The sequence below is a fragment of the Vicugna pacos genome, chromosome 14 (assembly GCF_048564905.1).
Source record: "Vicugna pacos chromosome 14, VicPac4, whole genome shotgun sequence".
Classification (NCBI taxonomy): Eukaryota; Metazoa; Chordata; class Mammalia; order Artiodactyla; family Camelidae; genus Vicugna; species Vicugna pacos.
Genome location: NC_133000.1, coordinates 32,195,591 through 32,217,177, shown reverse-complemented (window position 1 = coordinate 32,217,177; position 21,587 = coordinate 32,195,591). Strand labels below are relative to the sequence as shown.

Genomic DNA, 21,587 nt, shown 5'->3' with positions numbered 1-21,587 from the left:
TTGAATCTGGCTGAAGGAAGCAGCTGAGAAATCTGGGTAAATCTTCCTGGGTGTAACCATGCCTTTTGTGCTGAATGAAAGAGCGGCTCTCCACATGCTTACATCTTAGAACTGAATGTGTGTCGAAGCCTTCATGCATGTAGCATGTTGGGAACAGCGTTTCATGGTGAGAGGAACTATATAACTTACATGTGTATGGGGAAGCCCTCACTCCAACAGGCTTTTCCTGCACAAACTGCCTTTATTTCGAAATTGGCTCTTGCTGAGAAATCTTGGTAAGTGTTCTTAGGTGTAGCCATGCCCATTATGCTGGATGAAAGAGCGGCTCTACACTTGTTCACATCTCAGAAATGAATGTGTGTTGAAGCCGTCATTCATGTAGCGTGTTGGGAACACAGAATTTCGTGGTGAGAACTATGTAAATTACATGTCTATGATGAAGAACTCGCTAGAACCGGGTATTTCAGCGCATACTGCCTTTATTTCGAAACTGGCTTCTTAGAAGCCTGTGGTCTCCACTGCAGGTCTGTCTCCAAACCCAGGGCCAGCATGGTGACTCTGCTCCCCCTGTCTATTCTGGAAGGTCTAGGTGTCCTCCATGGCCCTTCCACCATTGTTTTTTTGGAAAACTCCGCAGATGGAATGGGCCTGAGAACAGGAGAGCTGGATGCCAGAAGCCACAGCCCAGTGTGTGGCTCCTGGGAGGGGCATCTCCTCTCCGTGGGCTCTGATCTAACCTCCCCTCTCCCCCACCCCCACCCCTCTCCTCCTGCATTTCCTGATTGATCCCTGGATAATGGTCCATACCAGGAATGACCTGGGAGAGATTTTATGAGTCTTTAAGTGGAAAAAAAAGAAAGAAATCTTTAGACAAGTTACTGAAAGTAACTTCCAGCTTTACCGGGAAAGTCCTCATTCCAATGTTTAAGGCTAGTTGACAGGGTGTCAAATTGCTTAACCACTCACATCTGAGCAAGTGCTACCTCTCTCTCCAGCCTCCCGCAGCATCCACCTGTGGCAACTTGGCCAAAAGAAGGCAAGAAAGCTCTTTCCCCTCGCCAGCACCAGCGTGGCTTTGGAGTCAGTGGAGGCTGAGAGAAAGGGCCCCGCCCTGAGGTTTGGGGGTCCTCCAGCCACAGCCAGAGGAGCGGGGGTTTTCAGAGTGGCCCAGCAGGGAAACCAGGCAAGGCCACCTGGCCCAAGTCTTCCCTGCCCAGAGAGCCCCATGAACTGCTTTGGGCCACACTCCCCGTTTGGACCCCCTGCAAAAAGGTACCACAGGAGCCACACCTGAGAAGGCAGAAGGACAGCCCTTTAGTCTGGGGTCCCTGCAGGTGTGTCCTGTGAGACCTGTGGCCACATAAGTTCCTTGTCTCTCCAGGTCACTGAAGGGACTGTGCTGGGCATCTTGGTGGTCAGGGACATGGGAACGCCTCTAAACTCTGAAGAAGGACAGAGAGACTCTTCCTGGAAGCAAGGATTCCAGGGAGACACCTTGCCCATAACTGGAGGACTGTGTCCTGAGTAGACCCCTGGGAGGCAATGTGGGGCTGTGGGGTCCTCTTCTGAGAAGGGAGCAGGTGAGTTTTCCGGGGGTGGGGTCCTGCTTTGTCCAGACATGTCCTTGTGTAAGACTCATTTACAAACACCTCCAAGTCCACCTAGGGGTGGCCCCAGAGGTGGGGGTAGAGGAGGAGAGTGAAGTGTGCAGACTTAGGGCCCCCCAAGCCACCCAGGGAGCCAAGGGTCAGTGGGAACATCTTGGGAGTCTAGTGCAGGGGTGGAGGACGAGCACTAAGAACATGCCAAGTCATGCAATAAAGTGACCTGTGACCACGAGACACAGGTGCCGTACACCAAAAGAGGCAGATAGAAATTTAGACCCAGGATCTGAGAACCTTGAGAGGGGCTGGAGGGTCCCAGGAACCCTCAGGAACAGCTCTTCTAGGGGCACAGACATCCCAATACACACATTTCTCATGGAAGCTTTTTGGGGTGCAGAGTGAGTTACCAGAATCCTGAACTTAGTATGGAATCCCACCCCCTTGTTCATCACGGTTCCTGGCAATAAATTGCTGTCATTTGTCCCTGGACATGCACAGGGGAGCTGACTGCTGTGGGGGTCACTGCAGGACTAGAATCTTCTGGTGTGTGCTCTGTGACCACAGAAACCCAGGGGGATTTCTCAACGGGAGAACCTGGAGACCATGCCTGCAAGGACCACCCTCATGGGATGGCCAAGGAGCTCGTGGTACCCAGGTCACCAAGTGACGAAGTTGTGAGGTTGCCTGGGGTATCCTGGGGGCATGTAGATTTCTGAGGTCAGCACGTGGGCCCAGCACTGCTGGATGGTCTGCATAAAGAGGGGCCTGCCCTCCTGATGATGGCTCTTCACACCTGCAGGGAAACTGCTCTCAGGGCTCCTGGAGGTCCATATTGAGAGTGTCCTGCCAGCCTTGTGGGGTCACCTTCCCCTGATGCAGAAGCAGACCTCTCTCCCTTGAGGCCCAGGGGACACCTGGCTCAGGTCCCACCTGTGTGCCCTGGACACGCAGAGCCCCAGAGCTCTGGCACAGTCTGGGGTGTGGTCGTGTCCAGGCAAGAAAGGCCCTGGGAAGGGGCTCATTCAAGGGCAGAGGCCACTCTGCAGGGATGCTGGACCTGGCAGCAATGTACTGCTTCAGTACTCCCTTGGGTTGGGTTTCCAAGCTGTGGGATGGAAGGGCCTCTCCTTCCTGCGGTGCAGTCGGGGGAACTAGATCCATCGTCAAGGTCAGCCCTGAAAATGGAGGCTACGCTACCTCCATTCCTGGAAAGAAAATCAGTCCCCTCCAGTCCAGGTGATTCAGAAAGTCATTCAGCAATGTTCGGGGCCCCCACTTTAGGCTTTGAATTAGAGCTGAGCGGCTTAGGAGGCCAGATCCCTGTCCGTGGCTCCAGGAGCAGGCTTTCTGCTGGGGGACAGGATCCTCCCAAACACCTGTGTCTTTGTGGGACACTCCCCTCTGACAAGCTGGGAGGCAGGGTGCAGTTGTGGGAAATCGTGTTTACATGAGCAGAGGGTCACCATGTGGTGGCGGCACAGGAGACTGTGAGAATGAGTCCCACAGCCTTTCTGGAATCAAAAAACTGGCAAATGTGAAAAAGTGCATAATTTGTTTTATTGAACAGGCTGCTTATGTACGTTTGGAGGACCAGGTTCAAGGACTCAGCATCCCTCCAGGACAATAGCCTCAAGAGAAGAACAGACAGAGCAGGAGGAGATCTGGGGTTTCTCCCAGGAATGAGGTGGAACAGGGATTTATGCAGATTTGCAAGGAGTCCCCGACCACTGAGCATGGGGTTACAGCCCCACGAGACCCCTGTCATGTTTGGCTTGGGCTCTGGCTCTGGCCTGCTCATGTATTCTTCCAGCAGAGTTCCAGAAACTCAGAGGGTGGACTTAGAGGGGCTGCGTTTGGAACCTAGTGAGGAGGTGGAGGGTCCTTTATATTGAGTCCCTTCATCCTAATCACCGTAGCTGAAGCCCAACACTCCCCAGGCCCCCATGGTTGCCGTGGAGGGAGAACAAGCCTGGCAGGCGACCTAGGGGTCCCACTACTGTGTCCTTCCCTTGTCTTCGTTCCCTTTCACTGCGGAAGGTGTGATTGTCTCGTGTCATGGTGGCCTCCACAATGTCCCTCCCAGTAATCTCTCTTCTCCATCAGGTGGGGTTCCCAACCCCGCTCAGCCTTCTCTGCATGGATGCTGAAGGACCAGGCCCACCTGAAGTTCTGAGCTTGAGCAGTAAGGTGGAAACAAAGAAACCAATGGAAACAAAGAAGCAAGTGATTGTGGCAAAGCTCCCCACCACAGAGAAGCTGCCCTGAGTGGAAGGGAGAGTGTGGGCATGCCCATTTGTTTCCTGTCTCCCAGGGCTCTTAGCTTTCTTATTGCCTACCTGCATGGTTACAACAAAATGATCTGCAAAACTGAAAATATTTACTCTCTCGCTTTTACAGAAAAGGCTGGCCAGCCTCTGTTCCGGTACCAGGCAAGAGATTGGAGTTCCTTTCCAGTTTGGAAACATCTTGGCAGGCCCAGGTTTGCAAAGTTCTTTAAGAGTAGTTACGGAGTTTTGCTTTTAAACATTTTTACGGCTGTATATACTTGTGAGATGTGGTTGTGATGTATAATTCTGAGCCGGGATTTTCTCAAACTGTTTCTCACTTCTTATACCAGACATTCCTAAATTCCAAGTGGAACTGCATATTAAGGAAGCCATGGAATTTAGCAAAAGGATACAGATTTCATTTCCTTTTAAGCATCGATGAACCTCCATCATGGCAGTATTTGTTATGTGTTATTGATAGGGGAAATAAGTAGTAAACAGATTAATAGAAAATAGGGGATTCTAGGTACACAGGTTCATCTTTTCAACGTTGTTTGTAATATTTGCAGTTTAAGATGACCATTCCTGAGAAACAGGCAGCCTCTTAGAATGAAATAGCATTTCCTCTGAAATATAATTAATTTTTATTTTGTAGACAGCAGGAAGGGTAATAACACATCACACATTTGGGGACGTCAAAGAGAAAATGTAACTTTCTGGGAGCTCACTCCCCCGCCTCCCCCTGCCCTTTTTACTGTCCCATTCTCCCTGGAAGGCTCTTTCTTATCTTCTGCTCATGGCTCCAGTAACTCTTTCTTCCTCCTTGTTCCTCAGCTGGTAACATTTGTTTTATATTTTGAACAAGCAAACAAGCCAACAGAAGAGAAATTTCACAAGCAACTCCCAGCACATCCGCTCGCCTTCTGATGTCTGTGACCTCACTCTCGGTGCCCCACTGCTTATTAAAATTGGCATCGAAAGGCAGTTCCTCCAAAAGTCCCCGAGGCCCCATCCCTCCCATCTTCTCTGGGTTGTCACTCCCAAAACCATCCTCTCTTTCACTGCCTCATCTATTTTGTTCTCCTGCTAGTTGGCACCATCAGTATATAAACGTCCATCCTCTTAAACAAACAGCACTCCTTGACCCTAATTCACCCCCACCAATTGCCACCCTGTGTCTTTGCAGCAAATCTTTAAGGAGTTGTTTAAACTCACTGTCTGCATCTTCTCTTGAGCCATCCCCTTTTACACCCACTCTGGCTTTTCGCCTGATCCCTCGCTCTTTGGAAACTGCCCTGTCAAGGCCATCAGTGACCCCATGTTGCTAAATATAGTGGTCAATTTTGACTCCTCATCATGCTTGGCCCCTCGGCAGCATTTGACCCAGCTCTTCCATCCCTCCTACCCCGTGTTCCTGCTTCATTCAACCTCCAGCCCATCGCTCTGTCTGTTTCTGCTTTTGGCCTGCTGGCTGGTCCTTTGCCAATGTCTCCTGTTTTTTCCAAACATATACTGTGGGTGTTCCCCAGGGTGGGTTCCTGGGCCTCTCCTCTCTCTCTCTGCTATTCCTTTGGTGGAAGCAACCCAGCCTTGGAAATTGGCATGCCATCAATTTCTCGATTTCTCCAAAATTCCCTGATTTCCCCTTTCCATCTGAGCCTTTATCCCTGAGACTCACATCACATTCTTTTCCTTTCATTCATCTTGCTTTCTCATTCATACATATGTTCTACTATGTAATTACTTTTCCAAATTTTGAATCAGTACATATATATCATGTAAAATGCTCAAATATGTATTATTTCCACTAAGATGCTAATTCTACCTTAGAACATTTCTGCACTTCTGTATTTATGTGAATAAAGCGAATAGTATTTCTACAAGCCTCATAGTTAAACACTGTGTTAGTTTGGGGCTATTATGTAACATGAAATAATGGTACATCAACATAGTCGTTTTTCATTTATTTTTATGTAACACCGAGATGAGGTTTTTGCCCTGAAGACTGGTTTTATTGAAATTTTACCTACGTTACGGACAGTCAGTTTATGTGAAAGCCCTCATTTCTCCCCTTTTTTGATATATGTTCCATTTGGCTATATATAACTTATACCTTGGCATGAAACAAAATTCCCAAATCATTCACATAATACAATTAATATGTTTAAATTATATTTTTTAAATGTTAAAAAGAAAAAGAAAACAGATTCCTCTACCTACTAGGCACTTCTGTGGCAATATGTAATACACCCCTTAACCATGACATTGAAGAACTGAGCTGATACCAGCCCCTTTCCACCTGCTCAGCCCCACCTTTTCCCATCCCCTTTCCCATCCGGAGAGGACATCCCTCCCATTGTCCAGGCCCAGATGTTGGAACCATGTCCTTTCTCTCTCTTTCTTTTACACTCACAGATAGCAAATCCAGCTTGTTAGAAAATTCTGGATATTTTGTCTTAATTAAATACCTGCTCTCTGCTCCCCGCCCTCCTAAGAGCCACCTTCAGCCCTTCCTGGATACCAATAGCCTCCTGTTTCCATCTTTGCTTTCCTACAATCTCTCATCCACACAGAGTCAGAGGGAGCCTGTAAAAACATAAATTGGGGGTGGTGGGTGTAGCTCAGTGGTAGGCCGCATGCTTAGCATGCTTGAGATCCTGGGTTCAATCCCCAGCACATTCATTAAAATAAATAAATTACCTCCCCCCAAAAAACACAAACACAAAAGCATAAGTTGGACTACATCACCCCTCCCCTCAAAACTCACTAAACGGTTCACCATGTCATTAGGAGCCAAAGTCGTCACAAAGGCCTCAGGACCCGGCGTGTTCTGCCTCTCTGCCCACACTCTCCCCCTCACTCTGGGGGCCTCTGGCTCCGGCTCTTCCTTCTTCCTCCGGATCTATTCTGCTTCAAGTTCATTACTCCGTGAGATCTGCCAGGATTGCCTTATTCCCTCCTGCCTGCCTCCCACCCCACCGCCATCACCCGAGTTTGCTCATATCACTCTTTTTTAAAAATTTTTCCAAACTCTTGCTACCCCAACATGCTGCCTGTTTCCTCTGCTAAAATTCTGAGCCCCCAGTGATGGGGAGTCATGTCTATTTTGTTGACTGATAAAGCCCGAGAGCCTTGGGAACGGTCTAGTTAGGAGATTCCCGTACATAGTAGGAGCTTATACACATTTGCTGAATGAATGTAGGTGCCCTGGTCCAATCCGATGGAGCACTTCTGTGACGTGCTCAAAGAATAACTCTCCTTTCCACCTGAGAGGGGGTGACAACTTCCTTGGTGATTAAAGGCAAGAATTTTTTGCTTTATGCTGTTAACCTTAGGCGGGGAGACTGGGGTATCTTCATATATATTTTTAAATTTGGTTCACTCTGCAGTTGGTCTTTGGTCTCTGTATAATTTTGAGAAACTCTTTATGAGTGATCATTCTTTGATCAGATTGAACAGGTTCCAGGGGGAAGGACCAAGCCTGTCCCATCAGCCATCCTATGTGTCATGTCCTGGGACCCAGTGGATGCTCAGCATGTAAGTGAACCGACAGGAGTGAGTGAAGAGATGGGAGCATCTCATTATTGTGGCGGCTCTCTGTCCAATGCCTTGAGATTTGGGGAAGGGTTTACGAGTGCAGAAGGGAGAGGTCAGGTCCTCTGTGCTTTTCCTGATTGCCCTGGCCTTACCCATTCCCCCAGCCCCCTCTGGGCAGCCAAGCCAAGGAGCTGGGCCACCAGGGGTTGTGCTGATCAATAATCCACCTTCACCCCAAGTCTGGGGGTAGGTACACATGGTTGTAGACACTGGAGTCAGGTCCTTGGAGGAATTCCTCACTGAACTATGTTTTGGACCTTTTATTTTTCTCTAGAACCTCCAGCTGAAGAAGATTGTCTTAGACACATGAAAGTTGAGGACACCTTCTGTCCCCTCGCAACCCAGGTGGGGCTGGGAGTCTGCTGTTTCTATAGCCGGTGGGCTCGAGTTGATTTGGGCATCCCTGTGCCTGAATTCCTGCAGTACACTCGGTGGTAAGGATGGGGGTGCCTGGCAGGGAGGGAAGCGGGTCGGGAGACTGTACAGCTGGGCTGATGTTAACCTGGGGTGAGCGGGAGCCTGCTGATGCATGGCATCTTGGGTCAGGGAACTCTCCACACTCAAGAGGGGTTCCCACTCCCGCAGGGGCCCTTTGATCAGGGTGCTGGGCTGTCAGGGGACCACAGGGGTCCCAGTGAGGATTAGGGGGCCTTCAGGCAATGGGAAGTGTGGGGTCCAGCGGCAATTGAATTAACTGTGCACCCAAACCCAGCCCCCACCTCTTTCAGCCTGTTTCCTAATCTGCAAAACTGGAATGTTTTTAAACATCTCACGGGGTCGTTGATGGGCTGGGACAGACTAGACAGTCAGGAGCTGGAATTCCTCTGTCCCCTGATTGTTTGCCTTCTTTCTGACTCTTTGCTCTCACAAGCTCAGTCTCTCTGTCTCTCGCTCTTTCACTTCTAACTTTCTCTCATGCTCTGGTTTCATTTGATTTCCAACCACCGCCCCTCCCCTCCACCAATCCCCAGATGAGTGAACTTGATTTCTATGTGTCAGTTCCAAATTCCCAGGAAAGATGCTCTGTCACCCTCTGGATCTGTTGTCCGACCCATGAGTTGTGGCCAGAGGAGCGAGTCCCTCTGGGACCAGCAGATAGTCTCTGCCCAGCCCCCAGCCACCACTGTGGGAGCACATAGCTCTCCGTGGAGGAAGTACTGGCTGTGACCTTGTGTCACTAAGTGTGAATTTATGTCTTCTCTTGAACCACCTTCATCCTCCTAAACAAAGATGAAAATTAAACACTCCCGGGATTTGTGTCATGGAACACTCAGGGTGGGGGCTAATGGGGCTGGAATTTCTGCTGTATTTAAGGGGCTACAGTGAATCCCCAACGAGAGCCTGCAAAGGGAACAGCACCCAGCACTTAGGACGCTGAGTCTGCGTGATTTTGAGCCAGACTTCTGACCACAGCTCAGGGGTCTGGTCTGACCAGTTAGCCTTTGAAACCAACCAGCTTTGGATTCCTCAATCCCACCCTGAGGTTTTACCTGAACCATCAGCTTCTGTATCTCTGAAGACAGATGATGAGGACCCTTCACGTAAGCCGTTCGCACAGCCCTGTTCAGGCCTTTGTGCTGCACGGTCTGCCCGGCGAGCTGACCGAGGTTGGTATTTTACTGATATTAGAAGTAGTCTGGTTTACCGATGTACTGTTTCACTGAACAAGCAACAGAAGCCACTTCTCGCTGATAAAAGCAGAAAAGGGACATAATGAAAAGATACTGGGAGGGTGTGTGGAGTGGCCAGGACCGGAGCCAACCCAGGAGTTGTAGGAGGTGTTAGGGAGCCCCAGGCACCAGGCTGGGAGGGGTGCTACCGGGCCCCTGCCACCCCAGAAGGGACCCCCCTCCACCCGACCCTCCACCTCACTCACTGCAGGTTCATGTCCCGGCAGGGCCAGGTCACACTGAAGCCACCAGCACACACCTCAGTGGGGCAGCTGGCCCCGTCTGAGCTGCGGGTGTGCCTGGTGTGGGGAGAGGCCCAGTTAGAGGAAGGCGGTTCCTCTACTGTTCCGAGTTAAGGTGCAAGTCAGTGCCCATCACTCAGGAGAGCCAGGCTGGACGGACCTCATTGTGGTGACTAGGCTGTCTGAGTTCACTTATTACTTTCTATGTTTGAAGGCCCTGGAGGGAGAAAAAGTGAAGGTTCTAGTACTTATTTTGTGTTTCCCACGTACCAGGTGTGGTAAGCAAGCCACTTCAGACAAGGCCCAGAGCAACCACGTAAATAGGCCACGGAGCAAGTCGTGCAGTCAGGCCTCTGTGGTCCCGAAACCCGTGTCCCCATCGGCTCCATAGTTACCAGTGGAAACTAAGTGGATTTATGGGACTGTGTGCTCCTGTGGGGGCTGGGATATGTGTGTTTAAGTCCACATCTTCAGAAACTCGGCTAGAACCACAGCCACTGATTGCACAGTGGCAGAGGAAGGGAGGATTCCAGCCTCTGGTCCAGCTCGTGTGCAGCTCAGAAGTTCTTCCTCCTGTCCTGAAAATAACACCAGATCTGAGGGAGCTGCAAACCCACTGCTCTTCTTAGATCCCAGAAAACTGAGGGGGAAAGCTGCTCCCAACCCAGAGAGATTGCAAAGGGAACAGCGGGCAGGCTTGGAGAGTCACAGCTCCCAAGGCAGAACCTGCTTTTATAAGAATCCCGGGGGCAGGTAGATTTAACAGGTCCCTGAGGCCAGCAGGAGGCTCAGTGTGGGGAAATCAGAGTGTGACAACTCCAGGGGGCCAGTCAGAGGGGCCCCATGCTCTTTTTCATGTATTTTACATCCAGGACCGTGTCCTGTTCTCAGAATGAAGGTCAGAGGATAACTCCTCATTCTTCCTGCTTGGAAAGGAGAAAATAACTGTATTGAAATACACCCAGAACATTCCGTTTCATTGGGGGAAGTTGTTTTTTGTTTGTTTGTTTTTTTAATGAGAAATAATTTTACCAGAGCCTAACCAACCTGGGAGAAGGGAAATCCCTTCTGTGTCACCCAAATTGGGGTGGGGGAAAGAGACACACTTGTGGAGGTCACAGCTCAGGGCACAGGCTCAATGAGAACTAATCACAGGACTGCAGATGCCCTGCTCTGTCCCGCTCCCCCAACACCTTACCTCCATGTCAGTAGGGCCCGTGTGTAATAACAGGAGTAAAACTAAAAGAAGTAAATGTCTCAGGAGTGTCTAGGGAAAACCCAAAGACAGCGGGGAGATGAAAACAAGGACACACAGGCTGTTTTAGCCTCTCACACCAATAGCTGTAGCAAACTACACACAGCCCAGCCCCAGTAGATAAACAGACAACCTCACAGAAGAAATTATTTATTTTGGTTCTCTTACTCAGTGCATTCCATGGTGCATCCTCGCCTAGAATTGAGTGGAAGCAAGTCCATCTCAGAAGGGACATAACTGAAGAGGGATGGCTTCCCAGACTCTGAGGGGCAGAGAGAGCACCAGCCTGGGTTAGAGAAACGTGAGGGGTGGGGTAAGGTGTGGGCTGCCTTCTTCCCCAAATAATGAACCTTCCTGAGGCCAGCACAGTAGGAGGGAGGGCCATGGGGTGGAAGCAGCCAGACTTCATCCTGAGAACTGATGGGATGCCTCAAAGGGACAATTCAGGTGCCCAAACTGGGCCCTGAGTGTGGGAGCCTGTCGGTCTGACTCAGAGCCCAGGACTGAGGTGGGCGCACAGCAGGCCGGTCTTACTTGGCTGGATCCATTTCACTTCTCCGAAGCCCTGTGTAAAACATGAAGCGTGGACGGCCTGGTGAGCACAGCTCTGCCCTCAAGACCGGTTTCAACTCCTCTCTTCCCAGAGAACAGCATCTCTGAACCCATCCTGGGTGACCTCACAGAGATCACCCTAGTGGCCCAGGCTAGTGACCGGGAACATGTACCTTCCTGCAGGCAACCCCTGACGTCCACTGATGCATCATGTACTGGCAAAGAGTGAGTCCCTGTGCATTGGTCTAACAGCAGAGACTCTGCCAAAGGCCCAAGAGGTGGTGTGTGGGACATGCAGGGGTGCAGGATTGTAAGCAGTGCAAAAGTGTAACTGGTGACAGGGGTGCAGGGGCTGTGGAGGGCGCAGGCATTTCAGGGGATGTGGGGGTGGAGGGATGCAGAATTGCAGAGTGTAGCAGGGGTTCAGAGGTGCAGGGAGTGTAGGGATGCAGGGAGGTGCTCAGGGACGTGGCCAGGATTAGAAGGCAAGTGCACATCCTTGCAGTCAGCCTGACCCCGGGAGGCTATTGCAATGCTTTGGGGCGGCGGCGGCGGCGGAGGCGGCGGTGGCGGTTGGGAGGCTGCCCGGGCAAGCCGGTCGATTTCTTCTCTTCCCTCCAGCCTGGCCTGGGGTGGGGCTTGGCCGGCGGAGATTCGCCAGATGTTGGACTCCAGGTAAGCTTGCTCCTGGGAGGTGGGGCGGTTAGGTCAGCGGGCGGCGGCAGCGGTAGAGGGGCGGAGCGGGGCTACCCCTGGCGAACGGGTGGAATAGCTGCCATTTCCCGGCTGCTGGGCCTGGGAGCGGCCTCTGCTTCCCCAGGTAGCCGGACACTCCTGTCCCACTCAGCTTGCTGAGTGCGGAGTGGGGGCGGGGCCGTTAAGGTGCGGGGCCCACGGGGGGAGGGGGGCTGCCGCGGGGGAGCCAGTCAATTCGCTCCGCTCTCCCCAGCGGCGGAGCGAGGGGCGGCTTCTGCTGCCCTAGAGGCGGGACGCGGTTCTCCAGATGAGCTTGCTCCTGGGAGGCGGCGGCGGAGGCGGCAGGGGCAGGGGATGTGTTCCAGGGAGCTGCTCCATTTCTTCTCTCCCCCGCGGCCTGGCTTGGGGGCGACCTCTGCCGCCGGAGATTTGCCTGAGGTCCGACTCCAGGTGAGCTTGCTCCTGGGAGATGGGTGCGGTGCGGTCAGGGGGCTGGTAAGGTGGTGGCTGCGGGCATAGGGAGGCTGCCCCGGAGGAGCTTGTGGATTAGCTCCATGTCTGCACTGCGTGGCCTGAAGGCGGCCTCTGCTGCTCCAGGTCCCGGGACACCCCTGTCCCACTTTGCCTGCTGGGGGCGGGAGGCAGGGTAGTCAGGGTGCAGGGGTGGCGGTGGTCGGCGGCCTGCAGCGGGGGAGCGGCCCATTTGCTCCCATCTTCCCCGCGTCTTGTCCTGGGGGTGGTCGCTGTTGCCCTGTGTTACGAGAAGCGTGTATCCTAGTCGGCCTGACCCCGGGAGTTGGACTTGGTACTTTGGGGGTGGTGGCAGCAGCGGCAGGTTTTCCAATGGAGCTTATCCATTTGCTCCCACTTCCCCCCATGGTTTGCCCTGGGGGCGGTCTCTGTTGTCCCAAGTTCGCCGGACGTCCATCTCCAGGTCAGCCTGCTCCCTAGAGGAGGCCACTGTGAGGTCATGGGCAAGAGTGGTGGCTGCTGCGGGGGTAGGGGCTGCCTTGGGGAGCTGGTGGATTGGCTCCCGTCTCCCCGATGGCCTAGTGTGGGAGTGGCCACTCCTGCCCCAGATCACCAGACGCACCTGTCCCACTCAGCCTGCTGGGGGAGGGGCGCCCTGGGCGGTGCCTTTAAGGTGCCGGGGTGGCGATGGCGGAGGTAGAAGACCTGCAGCGCGGAGCCTGTCAATTTGCTCTCCTCTTCCCCACGACCAATCCTGGGGGCGTCCTCTGCTGCCCAAGAAGCCGGATGCCCGTCTCCAGGTCAGCTTGCTCCTGGGAGACGGGCCCGATGCGGTCGAGGGGCAGAGGCAGTTGCGACGGCCGGCTGCCCCGCCTAATGGGGCCACTTCTTCTCCTCTCCCCTGACCTGGCCTGGGGACGTCCTCTCTGGCGCAAGATTCGCCTGACACCCCACACCCGGTCTGATTGCTCCTGGGAGGTGGGCGCAGTGAGATCAGGAGGTGGAGAGGACAGGGGGCTGCCCCTGGAGAGCTGGAGGATAAGCACCAATCTCTCTGGAGGCCTGACGTGGGGGCGGCCTCTGCTGCCCCTCGTTCCCAGGTCACACTTCTTCGGGTCATATTTCCCTGGGGTTGCAGTAGGGTGCGGGGGCCGCGGGGTGTTGGCGGGGGTATGGAGCCTGCCGCTTGGGAGCAGGGGGTTTAGCTCCCATCTTTTCCACAGCTTGGCCTGAGGGCAGCCTCTCTTGCTCCAGGTCGCAAAGCAGTTTCCCTGACAGCTTAGCCACCAGAGGTGGGCAGGATGGGCTGAGAGCGCTGAGGCAGCCGCCAAGGCAGCGACGGAGGGGGCTGTCCCTGGCCAGCTGATCAATTTGTTCCCATCTCAACATTTGCTGCCCCAGTTTCGCAGAACGCCCTTGTCCAGTTTATTCTTCTCCAGGGAGGTGGGCGCAGTGCATGCAGCCCGAGGTCTGGGCTCTCCCTTGGGAGGGGCAGAAATCTCTTGTTCTCCTTTGTCTTTATTCTTCAGCAAAGTGGTTACTGGACGCAATTCTTAATTCTGAGAAAGTGTATCCTGTGTTACGGAAGAGCTGCTGGACAGTGAGTTTTCTGGGTGGATTTTCATATCAGCTGATGTCCCAGGCAGGCAGGAAAGCTATTACTCAGAGCTTCTTAGTCTGGGGTTGGTGATGGCCCCGCCATCCTCACCATGCTTTTTAAAAATATGTTACTCCCCTCTTTTTCCTAGGTGACATTTTAGGTTATTGGGTCTCAGATTGCTGGCACACTCATCCCTGTTCTCAAATATTTTTAAACTTGGGTGAAGTGATAAGTAGGGGAAGATGATTTACTGAAAGGTAAGACTACTTAAATTCGCATTAAAGCTACATTCTGTCAATCTTTCTCAAATGATTTTTCTCTGATTCTAAATCCACGACCTAGTGAATGTTGTACTCCTGTGTAAATCATTGATCTTCACATCACATTTCTTGAGTGGTCAACGAGATTTGTTAATTAGATTATTCCTGAAAGGAAAAGTTCAGGCTTTTCAGAATTCCTTGTCTGATGTCACCCAGGCAGTCACAGTAGAAGACAGAGCTGATATAAAAATCCCTCAGCTGCCTGAACTGCAAAGCTTCTGGGATTACTGATCCCTGAAATGCAGGTGACTCTTGATGATAATCTGGGGGATGGTTTATATGATCAGATTCTTCCAGTCCTATAAATGGGTTCCGTGGCCCCAGCCCTGGGAGAACTGGTCATAGGGGCCATATCATGAGGGGTGGGATGGGAAGACAATGTGTAAGAGCTGGAATCACTGAGATTCCACACTCGCTAAACACAGACTCCAGAGCCTAATTGTTGTCAGGTTCTGTTCTGGATTTGAGAGTGTGTTCATACATGATTCTTGCCCTTCTGGAGTCACTGCCTGGATGGAAGTAACCTTTACATAGATCTGTGGAGGATGACATTTAAGTAGATGGGCTGTTATGGTTCTCAGTGTGCCCAGGCTTGCTCTTCCAGGCACTCGTGGGACTAACGAGAGTCATGTTATTCACTCATTCACTGATTTATTACCCTTGAATTGATCACTCGTCCCACAGTAAGTGAAAGTAGGTATCAGGAAGCTGAGTTTTGTCCCCTGTCCTATCACTGATTGTATCTGTCAGTCGGGCGCCCTGCGTATGCATTGTGAAATGGTGGTATTTCGTGCCCAATGGGGCAGCACTGTCAGTTCTGAGAATCAGGGGAGACACGTGGGTAGGACAGCACCCTGACACACATGGCACCCCCCACCCCGTGAGGCAGAATTGTCGATGCTCAGGTGACCCGATGTAGACCGCGGTGCTAAACCTGAGCATGTTTAGTGATCCTGGTGGCTATGAAAATACAGACTACCAGTCGCTACCTCTGGAGACTCTGAGGGTGTGCACCCCAGAATTCTGCATTTTAAGAAGCACTTTAACGAATCCTGATGAAGAGATCTGAGTGTCCCACGGAGAAACACTGGTGTGCGAGACACCAATATTGAGGATTCTCAGGGAACGATGTCTTTTCAGGTTGGTCCAAGGGCCCTCACTTTAGACTTTTGCCTTGGGTTTAATTGTATGTGTTCAGAAGTGATGTCTTTCACTTCCAGTGCATGTCAGTATGCTCTGTGCAGGGATTTGCTCTCAGTAGATGGCAAAAACTGATTCTTCAGGTCACCGAGCTAAAGTGTGAACGATATTTTATTTTGGTTTTCTTTATAGCAATGCAGAGTCTCCCGAGAAGAGATTCAGACTGAACAGCTTTGGAAGATGGCTGCTGCCCAAGGTGTTCTCTGGCAGTGCAATCACGAATCTAGGTCCCTCTTTCACTGCTACATCAATGGAGTGGACCACTTGGACAAGGCCAAAGCTGGTATCCCTACCATAGCCCTTTACAGTGATATTCTGCTCCAGGAAGCCATCAGAAGCAGCAGGTGGCCAGAGGAGGAGCCGAACAGACTCATGAAATGTGACATCCCCAACTTTATCAACACGGACCAGAACTCTTCCTTTGTGGAAAATGATTTCCTGATTTTGTAACTACCGATTGTTCTAGAAAATAAGCCAGTTGCCCAGAACTCACACAAAGACTTGAATTGAGAAACGTGCTTTGTCAGGTATCTTTCTGAAGATGTGAAGTCTGTCTTTGTATGGCAGGAAGTCCCCTTTCACAAAACTGAATGTGTTTGTGTCTGAGAGAGGGAAATGGAGACAGAAAGACGAAGAAGCAGAAGAGAGCCCCCTCAGAAGAGAGCTAGTTAAGGTGAGTTTTTGTGCCTTTAAAAAACATTTGGGGTTTTAGGGGGAACAAAGTATTTACGGTGTCTTATTCTCCTCGTTGGAAACCTTGGCCCCGTCGTCAGAGTCAGCGGCCTTGAACGGGGGTTTCACGCTGCGTTTCATCTGGCGCTGCCACTTCCACGCTCTGCCTTTAGCACGTTGCTTTGCCTGTCAGGGCTGCCACCCTTTTAACTGTAAGGTGAGGAGTCTGGAGTGGATGATCCACCCCAACTCTGCTGTTTTGCAAATTTCTGATTTCGTATTCAGATGAGGCTGGGATACACCTAGAGCAGTATAAACCAGGCCCTACCTCCTGCCTATTGCTGGGGCATCCCTCAGGCCTGTGCCTTCTACTCAACCCTTTACTGAGCCCAGCTTTTGTCAGGAGCCCAAGTGCCTACTGGGATGGCAGGGGACTTGTCTTTCGTGGTCACGGTGGCCAAGAATTCTATTGGTTGTGCTGAAACAACTCTTCTGAGATCCTCCACCCACCCCTGCTCAAACCTAATGACAGCCCTACAGTTCCTTTCCTAGGAGGAGGATCAATCCATGGTGCATTTTATGACAATCCTGTCCCCAGGAATGCACGGAAGTTTATCAGCTGAGTGAGGGGAGGTGCCTCTGTGTCCCTGTATCTCTGTCTGCTCACAGTTCGCGGCCACCGGCTACTGAACAAGAAAAGTGCTATTCACCATGTTGTGTGTTTTCCAAATGTGTAGGTGATGGTCTTGTGGCTCATGCGTGGGCTTTGATTTGGGATGGTGAAGGGCTTATAAATACCTCATCAACATGTATTCGAGGTGGCCTGTTGCCACACAGATTTGATTCATGAAGGCATCAAGCCTGCACACTGGTTTGGAAACAACTTGGTTTTGATCATTCACACTGCATGCATGACTCGCTGCTAATCTCTGGGTGTTTTTTTCATTTCAGATTTATTCACCCCGTGTCTTGCTTAAGCTGAAAAATACATTTGTTTCACCAGAATATCCTCTGATTCTTTGTTTACACACATCCAGTTTTTTTTAATTCCTTTAAAAATGATTCTGTGTTTATAATGCCTCCTAATTTCTATCATCTCTGTGTTGCCAGTGGCCTGAGACATGCACCAGATTTGATGCCGGAACTGTTCCACCAAAAGAAATCCCTTTGTCGTAATATCTTTTGAGGAAAATATTATTCTTTAAGGCTCTAACAGTAAATCGTAGAACAAAGCATGGAACATTTCTTGTAGTTAATACATGTTCATGCAAAAAAATGATATTTTCATTAAACAATGTTGATTTTAATAACTTTTACAAATGTGAACATTATTATTCATAATTTAAGTAACCAGATAAAACCACAGTTATTTATTATGAAGATTGAAAACTATTTACACAGTCTCTTAATTAGAAGTAGCTTTATTAGAAGACTGAAGGTTATTTAAAAGATGGAAAAATACCCATGATGACACCATCATTTTTATTAACTAAATATCAAGAACTGTGCAGGGTTAAGATTTAACCCTCTGCAAACTGCCAAGTTAGCATGAGGTAGTTTGTGGATGCTGCCAGAGGACAGGACACTCCCCCAGGATCAGAGACAAAGGACTTCCAGCCAGCACAGCAGGCAGCCTGTGGTTCAAGTTCATATTGGTTCCTGAGTTCCTTTCCTATTGCTGTTGTAACAAAGGACCACAGACTCAGTGGCTTAAAGCAATACACATTCATCTTCCCACTGTTCTAGGGTGCAGAAGTGCAAGGTCAATGTCAGTTGCTAAAACCAACGAGTGGCCAAGGCTAAGTTCCACACCGAGGCTCTTGGGAGGGATTCGTCTTCCTACCTTTCCCAGCTTGCAGAGGTGCTCACACTCCTTGGCCCAGGGCCCTGTGTCACTGTGACCTCTGCTGCCACTTTACATCTCTGTCTCTGACTATATAGATATAGAGGAAGAGTCTTCTACATCTGGTATGGACCCTTTTTCCTAAATGGACATTGTATCCCTATTTATGTGCAGATGAAAACCCCTTCCCTCCAGGGTGCGGTGGCATCAGCTCACAAGATGACCACTCTGGGCTTTAAGTGTCCTCTTTGTTTTGTCATCAGGGAACTTCTCTCTCCATAGTTAGCTCTGTGTTACATTGTTGTTATATTTTACCCGGAATTACTGAAAGTTTTACTTAAAAGAGATCCTAATTAGCTCTGTTTACCTGTTTCCAGAGCTGAAAGCTTCAGTTCTAGAGTATCTGTTTGATTTTTCTTAAAAATACATTCCAGTATATTTCTCTGGTGAAAGTCTCTACCCTGTTATCTATTCTCCCATCATTTCCTTATTTTCTTGAATATATTAAAAGTATTTTATAGCCTCTATTGGTAGCTCTGATGCCTACATCACCTGGGGGTTTGCATCCTTTGTCTAATGCTCCTTATTCTCATGTTATCTGTCATATAGTCTGGACATGTTGCATGTAATAACATGGCAGACATTGCAAATGAAAAATCCATGTTATCTTCCGTGAGAGCTTTTCTACCTTCCCGTTAGGCAGACAGTGTGAGGGACTGATCATGTCACTCCAATCAGGCGCTGAGGTGGATCAGGACTAAAGTGCCTTTTTTTTTAAAACAGCTTTGAGGTATACTTGGCAAAATAATTTTCACACGTTTAAAGTGTACAGCTTAATACGTTTTGACATAAGAATATCCCCAAGAAACCATGACCACACTCAAGAGAGTGAACATACCCATCACCCACAAAGCTTCTCTCCTGCCTTTTGTTGTCCCTCCCTCCCTCCCCGTCTCTTCCCCTGGGAACCATTGATCTGCTTTCTATCACAACATATTGGTTTGCATTTTCAAGATCCTTATATGAATGGATTCATGCATTATCTACTCTATGTTGTCTGACTTCTTTCATTCAGTGTAATTATTTTGAGAATCATCTGTGTTGCTGTATTAATAGCTTATTTGTCTTATAGTAGAGTATTGTTTAGTGCTGATTTTTTACTGAAGAGTTTATTGTGAGCAGTGTTTGTATAGACCATCATTTCTTTCTGCATTTACTTCTTGATGGATGCATGGGTTATTTACAACTTGAGCTGTTATAAATAAAATAGCAGTGAATATTTGGTTACAAGTCTTTGTATGGACATATGAGTTTCCTTTCTAAAGCACCAGATGAGGAATGTCTGGGTTATATGATACATAGGTGTTTACCTTTTTAAAAGAATCTGTTAAAGACTTTTCTAAAATGGTTGTACTATTGTAAATTCCTCGTGGTGTGTATGAGTTCTGGTTGCTCTACTTCCTTGCCAGCACCTTGTAAGGTCAGTCTTTCTAATCGTATTCTTTCTAGTATGTATGTGAACTAGTATCTTACTGTGGCTTTTAAAAGTATTTCTCTAATGACTAATGACATCTTTAATCAGCATCTTTTCATATGCTTATTATCCATCTGGATATCTTTACTGAAGTGTGTTTTCTGGCCTCATTCATTCTTTCAGGTGTTTGAATTATTATTGAATTTTGAGACCTCTTTATTCTGGATCAGATAGAAAGAGAGACCTTTATCAGATTTATGATCTGCAAATAGCTTCTGTCTATGGCTTGTCTTTTCATTTGCTTAGCAGTGTTTAGAAGAGCTTTGAAGAGTCTTCATGTTGACAAAGTTCACTCTATCAGTTTCTTTTTAAAATAGATGATACTTTTGGTGTCATAGCAAAGAAATATTTGCCAAACCCAAGGCCATAAAGCTTAAGCCTATGCTTGTTCTCCTAGCTGTTTTATAGTTTTAGATTTCCTATTAAGATCTATGATCCATTTTGAGGTAAATTTTGTATATTTTGTGAGGTGTGGATCAAAGTTCATTTTTTTTTTTGTGTATCACTATCTAATTGTTCCAGCACTACATGTTGAAAAGACCCTTTCTCCACAGCATCCTTTTTGAGAATCAATTGTCTGTATAAGTGTTGGTTTAGTTTTGAACATTCTATTGTGTTCCATTATTCTATTTTCCTGTTTTACACCAACACCATAATTTCTGATTACTGTAGCTTTATAAAATAAAGTCTGAAAATCAGATAGTGCAAGTCTTCCAACTTTGTTTTTCTTGTTCAAAGTTGTTTTGGATATTTGGATCCTTTGAATTTTTATATGAATTTTAGAATAAGCTTTTAAATTCCTTACATCCTGTTCCGCCAAAATTCCACCCATGTCTTTGGCCGTCTCCAAAGCCACATTTTCTGAAGAAGTCTCTCTACATCCCAGGTGAAAGGAATTTCACTTTTGTCTGTGCTCAAATCACATTTGATAATATTTGATTACATTTAATCATATTTGGCTGTATGTACTTGTCTGATCTTTCCAGCCATATAGTAAATCTCAAAGGATTAGGAATCTTGACTTGGTTCCCTCTGTGTGCTGAGAAACTAGTTCTATGCTTTGCAGGAGTGAGCCCTGCAGTAAGAGGTATCTGCAGCACACATCTAGCTCATTGCTTGAATATTGTCAAGGAATTCTGCAGATTTAGAATTGTTTATTGATTGTTGTCTCCAAGACGGCTCAGTCTTTTTTATTTCTATTGCTACTGCTGCAGTTTCAAAGAACAATGGGCTAATTATTTTCCAAATATCAAATCATACTCTAATTGTGTTGTCACGCAAGTTATGTGCTGCTGTGTCTTAACAACCTGCTTAGTGTTCACAGGCTCCTTCACTCATGGAACATTTGGGAGAATGTCATACCCTTAGAGATAGCAATGCTGACTTTGGCGACCTGAGCAGCAGTATCCGAACTCACTCCTGCTGTTTTTCCAGTGTCCCCTCTAGCCCTCCTCCAGCCCTCCATGGGGGGCCCTGCAGTTCTGCCCTAGGAAAGCCTGTTGCTTCTCAGGAAGACTTCCCTATGAAACATAATCATGTCCTTCTTGTGGGGACATTCAGTCCAGAGACCTGAAAGCAGGGGAAAATGTTTAGCCTGCTTTTGGTAGAACCTAAATTCTTCCATATTTGTTAGAAGCAATTTCAATGAGGAAACTGTTTTGGCATCTAACAAATCAGCATAAATGACTGATGAGGAAGATCAGCTTCCCCATCCCACTCAGTCATCATGTTGATGTGACACTCACATTGGCAAACATTTTCTCCTATGAGCAACGTAAAGTTCAAGACGTTATGAATGGCTTTTTGTTTTTATTTCTTAGTCTTTCCACATTCACTGTGTCTCGTGAGATTATATGAATCCTGCTTATTGTCAGCCCAGCACTAAACTTTTTAAAAGGATCACGTGTTTAAAAGGCTAGTGGGCAATTTTTTAGAAGACAGAAATCCTTGGATTTTGGTCCTAGAGTTGAATCTTGGTTAGTGGTGAATGAAAATTCCCGTTAAAATTTTAAATTCAGTGATATAAAGTCTTAAAAATAGTTAAATATTAGTCAATTTCATTAA

The 21,587-nt window shown here is 48.7% G+C and overlaps 1 protein-coding gene and 2 long non-coding RNA genes across 3 annotated transcripts in view; all 3 read left to right on the top strand.

The window, feature by feature from the left end:
- The window catches only part of LOC140701209 (trafficking protein particle complex subunit 9-like), a 722,564-nt gene that overhangs the window by 463,184 nt on the left and 237,793 nt on the right, over positions 1-21,587 (top strand). The gene's annotated exons all lie outside the window — the stretch shown is intronic.
- Positions 1,456-3,863, top strand: LOC140701230 (uncharacterized). Its single transcript, XR_012080192.1, has 3 exons — positions 1,456-1,580; positions 3,172-3,288; positions 3,708-3,863. It is a non-coding gene; the product is annotated as an uncharacterized lncRNA (long non-coding RNA).
- On the top strand, positions 13,036-15,881 carry LOC140701228 (uncharacterized). The gene is made up of 3 exons (XR_012080190.1): positions 13,036-13,154; positions 14,103-14,211; positions 15,607-15,881. It is a non-coding gene; the product is annotated as an uncharacterized lncRNA (long non-coding RNA).